We start from the raw sequence: 15386 nt of genomic DNA, 5'->3' as shown, positions 1-15386 counted from the left end.
GCCGTCAGCAGCCTCCGGTGAACCTGGCCAGCAGGCCCCACCTGGGGACGGCAGCGTGCGGGAGCTCTCCTGGCCTCCCTAGAGCTGCCCTGCCTTCCACTTCACACCTTCCCTTCCCTGAACAGGAAAGAGCCTGACAGGGATGTGGCATTTCAACCAAGTGGCACTCTGCAACTCGAAAGTACCGTTTCTAAGACCAAAAACGGATTGGCTTACTTTTAGCTCTATTTGAAAGCACCTTTCACTGTGAAATGCCCCACTAAGAAGGGTTCCCACTTTGGAAAGATGCTCTGACATGGAACAGATTAAAGCAAATTCAGTTTGACCGAGGGAAGTGATGTCTTTCAGGCTGGAAAAGCAGCTTGCTTCCCTCTCTAGCCAATTATTCACTACGTGGGTCTTTTTCTGTGAGGCCTCTAATAATTCTCTGGGCTCCCTCATGCCTCAGAGCCAAGCTGCTGAGCTTGGGCCCGAGCTTGTTCAGGCTCTGACCCAACTGCAGATGTTAGCCGAGGGCCCTTGGCCTCTTTTCCGTGCTTTGATTTAGAACTCTAGCTTTGCAGGGAGTAATTGTTTCCTATCTGTCTTGTCCCAGTTCTAAGCACCGTGGCCTTGAAACTCAAAATTTGGAGACCTAAATATTCTCTCGCCCCTCTCTTCCAGGGAAAATCCTCATTCAGGCTAAGGATAAGAGATGCTTCTTAAAGGGCAGTAATTTCTAGATTAGCATGCTGTGTGTGCTGGCACTGAGACCTACTTATAGTCTAAAATGTGTGTGACCTTTCTGCCGGAATCTTTCTTCCCCTGGATCCCTCTGGAATATGGGATTGAGGGTAGGTGGTGACGGGATAGTTAATTTCATGAGAGAGTGTTGGTGGCCACGTCTTAGACCACAGGATCTGACAATTGAGGGAAAGGAAATCATTAATCCTCATGACTTGATCTATCAATGCAATGCTGATGACTCAACCCTGCTCTGTCGGACCTCTCTCGGGGTTCCCAGGTCCAGACTCGTCTAGGTCTGTGGGAGGTTTGCGATCTTTCTGTGTCTTTCAGTATGTGTTTGTCTTTTAACTGACTTGCTATGTAAAATAACAGTTCTTACTTGGTAAAAAAAATTTGAAGAACACTGGTGTATAAAACAGACTCTCCTAGCCTATCTTGTCATCTCAGGTCAAGAGGTCCAAAATCGATTCCCTCCCAAACTGTTTAACCTTTTCAATCTCTTCATACTTACTCTTGGAAAAATCATAAACCTTCAGTGATTCCAACTAGATCTTTCTTTTCTTTTCTTTCTCCAGGAATTGAACCCAGTTTACCACTGAGCTACATCCTCAGCCCTTTTATTTTTAAGACAGGGTCTTGTAGGTTGCTGAGGCTGCAATCCTCCTGTCTCAGCCTCCCGAGTTGCTGAAATTACAGACATGCATCACTGCACCTAGTCAGATTAGATATTTTCAAGTCACCTTTACTTTTCTTTCCATGCCTATATCCAGCTATATCCAGTTTGTCAACAAGCTCTAATGTCTCCTCCTTCTAGATATCTCTCCCATGGGCCCCTTCTCATGGTCAGAGCCCAAGTAAGTCATCTCTTTAAGCCTGGATTACCCCGGAAGCCAGTCCTTGCTGTCCCTCACCTCTAGTCTTCTACCTAAATCCACCCTCTTACCACTGACATTTGAATCTTTTCCAAATGCTATTTTCATTCCATCAGTTGGGGCAATTGATCAAGGACAAAAGGAAAAACTTGACAGTAGTTTCTAGTGATGAAAGTCTGTCTCTTAAGAGGAGGAACAGTTGTACTCCCTCTAGCTACACAGGGCAACATCCAGAGTTGTGGGTGGTCATTGTAGGGAGCCGGCTAAGAAAGGAAAGAGGCATTGACAGTGAAGAGTGGAGGGGGCTCTTGTATCAGGTTTCCCTGCTTACAGCATCTTCCAGTTACCAAACAGCATGAAATAATAAGGACAAATAAAAATGCCTAGGATAACTCTTGAGATGTTGATGATCTATGTGAGAAAACTGCCAACTTTTCTTTTTTTTAGAGAGAGAGAGAGAACCTTTTAACATTTATTTTTCAGTTTTCGGTGGACACAACATCTTTGTTTGTATGTGGTGCTGAGGATTGAACCCGGGCCGCACGCATGCCAGGTGAGCGCTCCACCGCTTGAGCCACATCCCCAGCCCCTCAACTTTTCTTGAGAAAGAAAGATTTGGGGCTGGGGTTGTGGCTCAGTGGTAGAGCACTGGCCTAGCATGAGTGAGGCACTGGGTTCCATCCTCAGCACCACATAAAAATAAAAAAAGGTATTATGTTCACCTAAAACTAAAAACTATATATATATAAAAAGATAGAAAAACTTGAAGAAAAATTAATTCTTCCTTAATTTTTTTTATTTTTTGTGGCACTGGGAATTTAACCCAGGACCTCACATACTAGGCAAGTGATGTACCACAGAGCTACATCCCCAGAACCATTTTATTTTTTATTTTGAGACAGGATCTTGCTAAGTAGCCAGGTTGGCCTCAAATTTGTAAACCTCCTGCCCTATCTCCCTAGGTAGCTGGGCATGGACCACTGAGCCTGGACTTAATTTATTTTGTTGTTTTTTTTTAAAAAAATAATTACAGAAAATGACACTGTAATTCAATAGAGTCTTTTTAGAATCGAATATAATTATTTTAAAATTCATCCGGAAGAATAAACAGGAGAAAAGGGCAAAAGAAAAATTTAAAGGCAGAACTTAATTGGAAGGAGAATTAAGCCTTGCCAAATAGTAAAACATTACATTGCTTACACATCAATTTAACAGATTAGTTAGGCAGAAATAGACCCAATTTTATATAAGCATTTAGAAAGGATAAAAGAAGCATTGCATCTCAACAGAGGAAAACGCATTTGAACAGTTGGTTAAAATTTTTGAAAAAAAGACATGTTAATTATCCTGATTTGATCATTGCGTGTTATATACATGTGTTGGAATATCACACTGAAATCCATGAATGTGTTTAATTATTATGTATCAATTAAAATCATTTTAAAAGTATTTGTGGACCTTTATTTTTATTCACTTATTTACATGCAGTGCTGAGAATGGAACCCAGTGCCTCACACATGCAAGGCAAGTGCTCTGCCACTGAGCCACAACCCCAACCCCAATCCATAAAATCATTTTTTAATTAAAAAATTGGGGAAAAAAAGGACTGGTCTTAAATACTACACCTAGATAAATTCTAGGTAATTAATTAAACATTAAAATTTAACTTTAGAAAAACTTGAAGAAAATACATTGAATATTAAGTCTGAAAGGAAATACATTTTAGAATTTTTCTATACTTAGCAATTTTATTTTATTGATTTTTAAAAAAGAAATGACAGTGGAATGCATTACAATTCTTATTACACATGTGCCACAATTTTTCATATCTCTATATAAAGTATGTTATAAAGTATGTTGACACCCAGTTTGTGTCTTCTTCTTTTTTTTTTTTTAAATTTATTTATTTTTTAATGTTTTGAACAACCCACAATAAAAAATTTAAAAAAAAAAGAAAAAAAAAATTTATTTATTTTTTAGTTTTCGGCAGACACAACATCTTTGTATGTGGTACTGAGGATCGAACCTGGGCCGCACGCATGCCGGACGATCTCGCTACTGCTTGAGCCACATCCCCAGCCCCAGTTTGTGTCTTCATATATGTACTTTGGACAAGGAAGATATGTTGGCTCATAAAAATAAAATATCAACTTCCTTTTTTTTTTTTTTTTGGTGGTGCTGGGGATTGAACCCGGAGCCTTGTGCATGCAAAACAAGAACTCTACCAACTGAGCTATATCCCCAACCCAAAATGTCAACTTTCTTAATTAAAAAACTAAAAGGGGGGCACAGTGGCACACCCCTGTAATCCTAGCAACTTGGGAGGCTGAGACAGGAGGATCACAAATCCAAGGCCAGCCTAGGCAACTTGGTGAGACCCGGCCTCAAAGTAAAACAAGAAGGGCTGAGAATGTAGCTAAGTTGTAGAGTGAGTGTCCCTGGGTTTAGTCCCCAGTCCTACAAAAGAGAGGTCCTATTATTTTATTTCTGCATATTTATTTAGTTCCTACACTTTGTGCAGGCCACCGTGCCTTGACTGAGGATTCAAGTGGGACTACAGCGGTGAGCAGGACAAACAGGGTGCTGCCCTTGGAGATCTTGCGTTAGGTGGGTGACATGACGGCAAGTTAAAAAAAATTGTAACTCCCGTGGGCTTAAGCAATAGGGCATAGTGTTCCTGGCTCACGGAATGGAAAGGTCCAGAGACGTCAGCCCCAGGTGAGCCTTCATCAAGCCGCTGGGGTCTCCCAAGACCCAGTTTCTTTCCACTTCTTATGCAACAAGTTGTTGCAGTGCTCATTACAGTGTTATGGGAAAAGGGTAAGAGGACGCAGCCTCTCTGGGTATTATGCATTCACTACAAATGGCTGCTATGAAGACTGTCGCACCAGGGAACAGTGCTCAGAATGCTAAGTGAAAAAAGTAGGCCACAGAGTTTTATGGAGACTGATTACAGCTCTGCCAAAGGAAAAAAAATATTTCTAAAAAGTCTAGAAATAAATTCACCTAAACGCTAACCACAGTAGCCAGGTAGGTTTTGTCTGTTATCTTCAGTTCTCATCTTCCAGATTTTCTAGGGTTTCCCCATCCTCTCTCCAGCGGGCTGTGTTCTCACTGCCTCCTGCACGTGCTGAGTGACCCGGTCTTTGTCCTCTTGCTGGTGTATGCCTTCCCCTTTTGACCTATGAATCCATTAAATATTTATTGATAATTGATACAAGGATATCATGTAGCTTTGGGAAGAAAATATGTTTATGAAAACACTTTGTAAAGTGCTTTACAGGTGTTAGTTGTATTGTAGGAGGGAAAGACTGGAGGAAAAGATCACATTATTTGCATACTATGGAGTCCTGTACTATTGGGGAGGTCAGGATGGCAAATCAGAACAGGGCTGTGACCCTCAAGGAGCTTACCATCTTATCAGCTGCACAGGGCGCGAACAACACCCCTGAAACGGTCAACAGTGATGGAAGGCTGAGGAGAGCAGAAGGAGGTGGCGGCGCCCGGAAGATGCTGCTCTTTGGCGTAAATTGCAATCGATTAGGGATCCTTTCTCAGACTCAAGTTAGAAGTGAGAGTTCAGATAAGTGAGGCCGCCACTGCTGTTTTGAACACCTCAAGGGGAGAATGGATTTATCCGAGTGGAAAAGAAGGGCTTGCTAGGAGTCAAAGAAAACAATAGAAAGTCCAGCACTAGGGCTCCTTCTCCTACCAACGCAAGGACGGCTCTGATGAGAAGCCAAGGATGGCTCTAAAGCAAAGGGACCACCAAGGAGTCAAGGCGAAGGACCGGGCAGGGATAGGACTCGGTCCAGTTCCACCTGCAGCTCAGGATCCGGGAGCAGCACAGGCTCCAGCAGTGGCTGCAGCCCTTCCTCTGCACCTCGGGAAGCTCCAGGACCTCCCGCAGCTCCGGCTGTTCCCGGATCTCCCAGGCACAACAGGCGGCGCGGCGCTCCAAATGCAGGCCACCTAAAGGGAAGGGAAGGAAAGGAAAAGGCGGAGCCCTTCCCCTAAACCTACCAAAGTGCATATTGGAAGGCTCACCAGGAATGTGACCAAGGATCACCTCACGGAGATACCTTCTACCTATGGAAAACTGAAATGACTGGCTCGCCTGTGGGAAGGATGCGTCCTCATCCATGCAGAGGCTGTGCATGTGTGGAGTTCGAGAGTCCGGATGAAGTGAGAAGGCGCTGAAGCGCGTGGATGGAGGACAAATTGATGGCCAGGAGATGGCTGCTACTGCTGTGCTGGCCCCCTGGCCTAGGCCACCCCCCAGGCGGTAGGTCACCCCCACGGATGAGGAGGAGGTCACGCTCTCCAAGACGCAGGTCCCCCATGCGCGGGCGGTCCCGCTCCCCACAGAAGCCGCCCCAGTTCACATTCCTCCTGAAGCTCATCTGTACCTCATATTCCACCCAGCTCAGCGTGTCGCTTTGCTAGCTGAAGGAGGGTCAGCAGGAAGGACCCCTCCCTTGGCAGGCTTCAGAGGCAGCAGTTGGGGCCTTTCCTCTGCAGGCAGGTTCTGACTGCAGAAGTGCTCATGGTTCAGGGCTGTGCCCACTCAGGGGCCTGCAGTTTTCTGGCTAGAAAGCTCACCCATTCCTGTTCCTAGGTCTGTTCAGTGGCAGAGCCAGCAGGGACCAGCAAGTTTCCAGGTGGCAGTGTGGCCCAGCTTTTTCACAGATGACCTGAGCGAGTCTGGCAAACCTGGTTGTGCCCTTGCTGATGCTGTGCTATGTCTGCAGGGGACCAAGCTGCCATTCCTCTTAGGCCTGGCCTCCCCCCCACACACTTGAATTCTTTTCCACCCTCTAGGGTTGTCCCCCCACCTGTTAATTGCTGTAAATGGTTCTGTCTTTCCATCTCCTCTCCACGCCCCTGCCCCACATATCCCTTACTCTCTCAAATTGGTGAGCAAGTTGAGAGCCAGCTCTGCAAGGTCATTACAGAGCCCCTGTTCTGACTGCCATTGGTGGGGGTCTTGCAGGATACCTTGGCAACGTGTATATTGCTTTTTTTCCCCTCATTGTACAGTCAGTACTATAAAATTTGTTTTTTGAGTTTTGTAACTTTGTAGCATTTTAGATAAGGTTGTGTTTGTAAGAAATCCTAATACAAGAGAAGGGTAGGGAGGCTGCAGAGCTAGATAAGCCTTGGAGGATCGAAGCAGGTAGATCCCAGAGAAAGGGCAGGGAGAGAGCTCGGCATGTGTGGGGCACCGTGAGCTGAGGTGTTCTGTGGGAAATGGTGGGAGGGGAAGTGGGGGAGAGAGATGGAGCGTCTCCCCTGGGGAACGTCTGGTTTCGGGGTTTCATCTTGTTTTGTTTTCATTAGCATCCGAATCCTAGGGAGCCAGGAATCTTTCCGGCCTATCTTGCTCAGCACTGAATCTCTGGTGTCTAGAAGAGTAGTTTCTGGCACATGGTAGACACTCAAAAAATATCAGTTAAAGGGAAAGTGGAATGAATGAATCGCACAGTGACGTGATAAATAAGGCTGATCCCAAAGAGGTGATTAGAAGGAGTTGAAAAGGTGCAGGCTGGTGGCAAGGAGACGAGTCACAGATGTCAGAGCACCTCCAAACCTGAAGTAATAAGAAGGCTGAACTGGGACCGTGGCTGCTGTTACGGTTTGGATACGAGGTGTCCCCCCAAAGCTCCTGTGCCAATGCAGGAATATTCAGAGGTGAAATGGTGGGATTGTAAAAGCTCAAACCTCTTCAGTCCGTCTTCTTTTTAATGAACTAACCAAGTAGTGACTGTAGATGGGTGGAGCACGGCTGGAGAAGACGGGTCACTGGGGAGTGTCCTGGAAGGGTTCGTCTTCCCTGTGGCCCCTTGCCAAGATGTTCTACCTAACGTCGGGCCCAGAACAATGGAGTTGGCCAGTCACGGACCGAACTGAAACTGTGAGACCAAATGAACTTTTCCTCCTCTAGATTGTTCTTGTCAGGTATTTTAGTCTCAGCAACAAGAAGCTAGCTAATACAGCTCTGACCTTGAAGGTAAGGAACTGGTACACAGATCACCTGGAAATAGCTGATGCACATTGGTGACTAACCAACTGGGTTCAGGAGATGAAGGAGAGAAAAGAATAAAAGATAACATTAAAGGAAATGACTCATTCTTCAAGACTTTGCCTGAGTTCTCTTTCTTGAAGCCTTTTCCAGAATCCCCAAGCCTGTGCTGTGTTTCCTTTCTGAACTCAGTTAACATAAACAATCTGTACCACTCTGTTGAAGGAGACAATAATGTATTTTCATGATTATAATTCAGACTTTGCATTGTATTTGTTTCCTCAACTAGATTGCAAGCTTTCCCCCCCCCCCATATAAGATGGTTAATGTGTTGACATCATAACAAGGTTTAGAGGGAGGCACATCTCACACAACAGTGTGAACACACAATCATCACACTTATGAACCAAAAAGGATCTAAATTGCAAGCTTTTAAAAATCAAGGCTATCTCTAATCCTTACAGTGCTCAGTCCTAGAAGATGCCGCATAATAAGTGTTCATTGACTTAAAAGAAACCTGGATTCTCCTCTGTGCTAAAGATAGCACTTAGTTCTATTTATTTATTTGTTTAGAATTGTTTTCAACTCTCTTAGTTGGTCCCAGGACATAGATCCTAAGTACCAATATCCTCCTCCTGGAAAAGTCAAATACCAACTATTACCATTGCCATCAGCAATACAGAATCTCATTTATTCCCTCATTTTTTCATTCAGTCATTCAATAATGGGGGAACAGAGTAGCATAGAATTTAAAGAGTTAGCATAGACTGGGTGTGGTAGTGCAAACCTGTAATCCCAGTGACTTGGGAGGCTGAAACAGGAGAATTGCAAGTTTGTGGCCAGTCTGGGCAGCTTAGTGAGACCCAGTCTCAAAATAAAAGTTAAAAGAGCTGGGCATGTAGTTAGGAGATGGAGTGGTAAAGCACCCCTGGGTTCAATCCCTAAAAATAAAAAAGTTAGCATGGGTTTGGGATCTTGCTTATAATGTTAGATCTATCCTTTACTGTGCATGCTTTAATTCCGCATCTGTAAAGCCAAGATAATAATGTCTACTTAATAAGACATTCAGTGAGTGCTTACAGTGTGCCAGGTGCTGTCATGTATTTCCCATTTTACAGATGAGGAAACTGAGACAGTAAGTTCCTCATCTAAGGATGCACAGATCACAAGCAATAATCAGGTCCTAGAACCTTGTGGGTAATTCTGTGCTTTACACACTCACAACTGCAACAATGGTCCACACAAAGCCATATGCAAGGATCATAAGACACATGTCTGGCACACAGTGTACAATGAATATGTCATTATTCCGTAAGTATTTTAGAGCATTTAGTATGTCAAACATGTAGGGTTAGGCTTTGAGGAATAAAGAGGAAAAAAGCCGGTGTGGTGGCACATGCCTGCAATCCCAGCTACTTGGGAGGCTGAGGCAGGAAGATTGAAAGTTTGAGGCCAGCCTCAGCAATTTAGTAAGACCTTGTCTCAAAATAAAAAATAAAAAAAAAAATAGAAGGGCTGGGGGTATAGCTCAGTGGTAGAGCCCCCTGGGTTCAATCCCTAGTAATGAAGGATAAATAAATAAGAAAGAAACTGTCCTCAAATTGCTACTAATCTAGTAGTGCCACCAGATATCTCTATGCCAAGAGGCAAACAATCAAACAATCAATCTAAAATAAATTTTAGAAAGCATCCAATCCAATCGAGGCTCAAAGGTGGAGGTGGGATGAGTTACTTTAGGTTGAAGTTTGGACAAGAATCTAGATCTAACTGAAATGCCATGTCCTTGGCCTAAGGAAAGTGTTCAAAAAAGCCAGTCCCAAGATTGTCCCTATCCCAGCCGGCATCACTTTCAGAGGGCATTCCTTGGGAAACAGAAGATTGGGGGTGGGGGGGCAGGCAGAGAGTGACTGATGGACAGACCCAGGAACCTCTCAGCTCATCTGGCTCCCCTGAGTCCACATTCTTAATCATAATTGTGTTTTTCTAAATTTCAAGTGATTCTGGACATGGTGGCAGCACGCCTGTAACCCCAGTGGAGCAAAGGAGGCTAAGGCAGGAGGATTATGAGTTCAAAGACAGCTTTATCTTTGAACAGCAACTTAGTGAGACCCTAACTAATTCAGTAAGACATTGTCTCTAAATTTAAAAAAAAAAAAAAAAAAAAAAAAAAAAATATATATATATATATATATATATATATATATATATCTATATATCTATCTATTTATACACACACACATACATAAAGGAGGGCTGGGGTGGGGGCTGCGGTTGTGGTTCAGCAGTAGAGCATGCGCCTAGTACATGTGAGGCCCTGGGTTCGATCCCTCAGCACCACATAAAAATAAATAAAGGTATTGTGTCCAACTACAACTAAAAATTAAATATTTTTTCTTTAAAAAAAAGGACTGGGGGTGCTGGGGTTGTGGCTCAGAGTTAGAGCACTTGCCTAGCATGCATGAGGCACTGGGTTCCATCCCTAGCACCACATAAAAATAAAATAAAGATATTGTGTCCACCCACATCTAAATAAATAAATAAAGTGGTTTTTTTTTTTTTTTTTTAACAAAAAAAGGGGGGGGGGGGGCTGGGGATGTGGCTCAGTTTTTAAGTGTCCCTGGGTTCAATCCCCAGCGCGCACACACAAAAGTGATGACCACTTCTCTCTTCCCTGCCTTCCATAAGGGGTTCCATTCCAGGCTACTTTTCTAACTTTGGTTTTTCCTTAGCTGAAAGATATAATCTTCCTGATCCTTGGACCGGACTAAGATCTCTTTTAGCTCTAAAATCATGGAAGTTTGGCAGGAGGGAGGAGCACATTTTTTTTCCCCTTTTGTCAATTGAAAGTATTACTGCATCCCCAGGTTGCAACCACTAGAGGGCAGCAGGTCCCAGAGCACCTGAGCAGGTGGCCACTATGGGGGCCCCCACCAAGCAGCTGTCTCAGACCTTAGTTGAGTCTCTTAGAGTTTCTTGTTGTTAATACCAATTTCAGTTTTTAAGCAAAGAGCAGCCAGCCAGGTTAGGGTGAGATGAGAGGGTAGTTCTGCAAATTAGGTCTGGCACTAGAAAGATAAAGACCAGTCTTAAAAAGAAAATGATTCTGAGACAGTAAATATTTTATGAAAAGTTGAAAATGTACTTAGTTCAGGTTACCTACAGCTCACATCATCAAAGGTAGAGTTCTAGGAGCATTTTCCAGACTGGTAAAAATTTTGGAAGACTGAAAGATGATTTTTGTTTGTTTGTTTTTGTTTGGTGTTTGTTTTTATTTGATGATAAATACAGATTCATGTGCAGTTGTGAGAAATAATAGACACCCATATACATTTCATTCAGTTTCAATGGTAATCTAGTGCATAACCAAAGTATAATATCATAACCAGGAAACTGACATTGATTAGTCCACACACCTTATTTCAGCTTCCCCAGAGATGCTCTTTTTTTTTTAAACAGAAGCAATATCTTAGCACACTGTAGCATCTCCATGAGTATATATTTTTTTTTTGAGAGAGAGAGAGAGAGAGAGAGAACTTTAATATTTATTTTTTAGTTTTCAGCGGACACAACATCTTTCTTTGTATGTGGTGCTGAGGATCGAACCCGGGCCGCACGCATGCCAGGTGAGCGCACTACCGCTTGAGCCACATCTCCAGCCCCCAGAGATGCTCTTTTGTGGATGCTGTGTGCATATGTATTTAGGTCTATGCAATTTTACTACATTATGTAAATTTATGTCACTACCACAATAATCAAGATATACAATAATTCTGCATTAGTCAGAATTTTCTAGAAAAACAGAACCAAAAGGATGCTATGGTTTGGATATGATTTGGATACAGTTTGGATAAGCTATCTTCAAGATGAAAAATAAAGAAAGCCAGTGGTTCAATTTTGTCCAAGTTTAAAAGCCTGAGAATCAGGGACGTTGACAGTGTAACTCCAACTTTGAGATTAAAGGCCTAAGAAACAAGGGACTGATGGTGAAAGTCCAGACTCCAAAGGCCCACATACCAGGGGCTCTGATGTCTGACAGCAAGAGAAGATCAATGTCTCAGCCCAATAAGAAAGGGAGAGAATTCACCTTTCCCACTGTTTTTTCCCCCATTTCTATTTGGGCCCTTGAAACATGATTTTTAAAATGCCTAAGGCTTTGTATGCTAGACCAACTTTTCCTAGAGTCTCCTGAGAAATTTTAGTTCATTTCACATGTTAAATAAGCCCTTACTCAGAGAAGAATTGGTTCTGGAAGTTTTCAGAAAGCTCCACCAAGTCAGACACTATTTTTCCTTCTGGAAAGGATCAAATAACCAGGATTACCATGTGTCCACTGAACGAAGAGCACCAGCCTGGGCATCTTAAGGGGAAAAAGAAAGGGAGGAAGCTCAGGGTGGGTGGTAAGGAGAGCTGAGTGCCACCCGGCTTATCCTGCCATGATAGGGTTGAGTGGTCCCTTCATCTCCCGGAGCCCTGGATCCCTCTTCTATGAAATGTCAGGTTCTTCAAAATTATAGTCAAGTAATAATCACATTTCACATTATCACAGTTGCCTAAAGGTTCAGATAATCTGCCCAGTGGTCTTTTCAAGTAGGAAAGAGTTGGATTCCTTGAGAAGACAATTCCCATTAGTGGATTATGAGCTAGCAGAAGAGCTGCACACCACAGAACAGACTTAAGGTGTGCTCTACCATTTCCTTAGCAGCTACAGAGTAGAGCTTCGATTTGCTGTTGCCCCGCTGTCAGAGCATGGAGCGGCGCTGGTTGGAAGGAAGCTGCCCAGCGCCTTACTCATCCCGCCTCATTTCTGGGCCTCTGCTACCTTGCCAGTTGTTTCTGAGACATAGCAAGTCCTTTGTTACCTCTCTGCCTTTCCATATGTGAGTCCTTCCTCCTGGATTCTTTTTCCTGCCTTATCCTTTTGGGAAGCTTTTAGTCATCCTTCAAAACCCCACGCAGATGACACTGTTTTGTGAACCCTGTTCTCCCCGCCCCCATCTCCCTCTCCAGACAGTGTCAGTCAACCCTCCTCTGTGCTCCCCTAGCAACTGTTGCAAAACCCAACACCCTGCAGGTACTTGTTTGTTTCCATGCTGGCCCTTCCACCCAGATCTGAGAATTGCTGCAGGGGCAGGGTGGATCCTCTCCATGTCCCCAGCCCTGGCCCAGTGCCTGGAGGGTTGTGTGGACTCCACCAAGACTAGAAGAAGTGGATCCTCTTTCCTATCACCAGCAAGATGTTCTGCTAGGTGGCTAACCAGGTCACTGAAGAAATCACCGAGGAGGGAGCCCTGGGGCACCTGCCTGGCATCAGGGGCTAAATGCAGAGGATTTAATGCTATCAGTTACCATTTGTGCTCTGGAAGGCGTGCAGCATTCAAAATTTGGTGGCCGCTGTTGGGAACCTGTTGTAGTTACAGAAGGGTTCCATGTAAGGGGCAGCTTTCTGGCAATGTGATGAAGCACTGGGGTGTATATAGAAGCGGGTGGTGGGAGCTGTGTTGAAAGTCTTTATCATCTATGACATTTGGGGAAAAACTAGAGAGAGTTGGTTAAATGGATAGATGACATCTGACTCCCAGTTTAGGTAGTTTAATTGGATGGGCCTTGCACCCAGCCCTGGGTATTGGAAACGGGGTGGGACACTGGTAGCTTCAGGCAGAGAGTCCTGATCCTCCGGGGATAGGTGTTGGGGTCAGATCATGCTGCCGCTTCTGTGCATGGCTCCTCACAGCTTTGACTCACTTGCAAACATCTGAAGGGTGGTAAATATCAGTCCAGATGTGTTGTCAGTAAATACAGTCGTCCACAGCTGCCAACACCTGCTGCTGCTTCGTGCTGGTGGTCCGTCCGCTGTGTCTCCTGGTCCCAAAGCTCTTTGCATGGACACGGGGAGAGCTGGGTTGAAGAGGACTAGAAGACAAAGGTGCAAAGGTGTAGGTGGCCTTCGAGGGGAGAGGTAAGCGCGGGCCACAGTCGGTTCCATTCTGTGCAGCCGACTCCCTGGCAGGGCATTTTTCTGAGAGTGGAATTTCTCAGTCAAAACAACCATTGAGGCTGGGGCTGGGGCTCAGTGGTAGCACACTCGCCTGGCACGTGTGAGGCCCTGGGTTCGATTCTCAGCGCTGTATATAAATAAATAAAATAAAGGTCTATCAACAACTAAAAAAAAAAAAAAAACCACCATGGATATGCGGCGGGTGCAGTGGTGCACACCGATAGTTCCAGTGTTTGGGAAGCTGAGGCAGGAGCATCTCTTGTGCCCAGGAGTTAGAGGCCAGCCTGGGCAATATAGGGAGGCTCTCTCAAAACAAAACAACAAACAATTGTGGATCTAAGGGAAAATGGGAGGGAAGGATGGTACGTGACTGGGAAACAAGTGACAGATGAGGCCCGTTATCACTCACAAATAAAGACGGGTAAAAGGTCAACATTATGGTTATTAGAGAATACCATGAACTTACGCATTTTTTCAAGATTAGCATAATTCCTTTGCTGTATATCTTAAAGAGCCCCACTGTTTTACTTAAACTCTTTTATTGTGGTAAAAAAAATATATAACATAAAATTTATCATTTTTAAATTTTTTTTTTAGTTGTTAATGGACCTTTAGTTTATTTATTTATATGTGGTGCTGGGATTCAAATCCAGTGCCTCACACATGCTAGGCAAGCGCTCGACCACTGAGCCACCATGAAATTTACCATGGTCACCATTTACTTTTTCTCATATAGGTATTGAACCCAGGGGTGCTCAACCACTGAGGTACTTCCTCAGTCCTTTTATTTTAATTTTGTAATACCTTTGTTTTTATTTTATTTATTTTTATGTGGTGCTGAGGATCGAACCCAGGGCCTCACACGTGCTAGGTGAGCACTCTACTGCTGAGCCCCAGACCCAGACCCATATTTAATTTAATTTATTTATTTTTTGGTACTGGGGATTGAACCCAGGTGCACTCTATCACTGAGCTACAATCCCAGCCGCCCATCCTTTTCTGGTAGTGGGAATTGAGCCCAGAGGTTCTTTATCTCTGAGCTATCCCCAGTGTTTTTTTATTTTGAGACAGGGTCTCACTGAGTTGCTTAGGGTCTTGCTAAATTGCTGAGGCTGGCTTTGAGCTTGTGATCCTCCTGTCTCAGCCTCCTGAGCCCCTGTGATTACAGGCGTGTGCCACTGCACCTAGTTCTCTCACTACTTTTTAACTAAACTATTTTGATGAGTGTCCAGAAAAATCCCATTTTTAAAAATATCTCCATGTACAGATGAAGCAGGTACCATCATCTCTAGTTCATGGTTGGAGAAGCCAAGGGGAAGGGCATTAGATGCAACTGGCTGCCTATCTAAAAGCATCCTGCCTTCTCCCTCCTAGCTCCCATCCTTTGGTTTTGCAAAGCCCTAGTTTATTATCGTTCTGGATTTCACTGGCGAGTGAGGCACACAGGGATGAGTCGACTCTTAGCCCCAGGAGTAAGTCTTTCTTAGTTTGAGTCAGCCACAGTAATTTTGGCTCCTTTGCCAGTGACTGAGTTAGTGGATTAGCACGTGATACACTTTTGCTCATGAGACATGAAAGAAAGCTGATGCAAGGATATGGAGAGGAGTTTCTTGCTTTTACAAACAAACACAAGAACACTGGGCATGGTGGCACACACCCATAATCCCAACAACTCAGGAAGTTGAGATGGGAGGAACACAAGTTCAAGGACAGGTTTAGCAATTTAGTAAGACCCTGTCCCAAAATTTAAAAAAAAAATAAAAAGGGTTGA

At 44.1% G+C, this 15386-nt stretch overlaps 1 non-coding gene and 1 pseudogene across 1 annotated transcript; one reads left to right on the top strand and one right to left on the bottom strand.

The window, feature by feature from the left end:
* The first annotated feature begins 4970 nt into the window (after positions 1 to 4970).
* Positions 4971 to 6044, top strand: LOC114106660 (RNA-binding protein with serine-rich domain 1-like; annotated as a pseudogene).
* Positions 6045 to 7933: 1889 nt separating this feature from the next.
* On the bottom strand, positions 7934 to 8037 carry LOC114106753 (small nucleolar RNA U13). The gene has a single exon (XR_003585246.1). It is a non-coding gene; the product is annotated as a small nucleolar RNA U13 (small nucleolar RNA).
* Between the last annotated feature and the right edge of the window lie 7349 nt (positions 8038 to 15386).

Source organism: Marmota flaviventris, chromosome 10 (assembly GCF_047511675.1).
Source record: "Marmota flaviventris isolate mMarFla1 chromosome 10, mMarFla1.hap1, whole genome shotgun sequence".
Classification (NCBI taxonomy): domain Eukaryota; kingdom Metazoa; phylum Chordata; class Mammalia; order Rodentia; family Sciuridae; genus Marmota; species Marmota flaviventris.
Note: the sequence above shows the minus strand (reverse complement) of the source record. Positions and strands in the feature narration are given on the sequence as shown.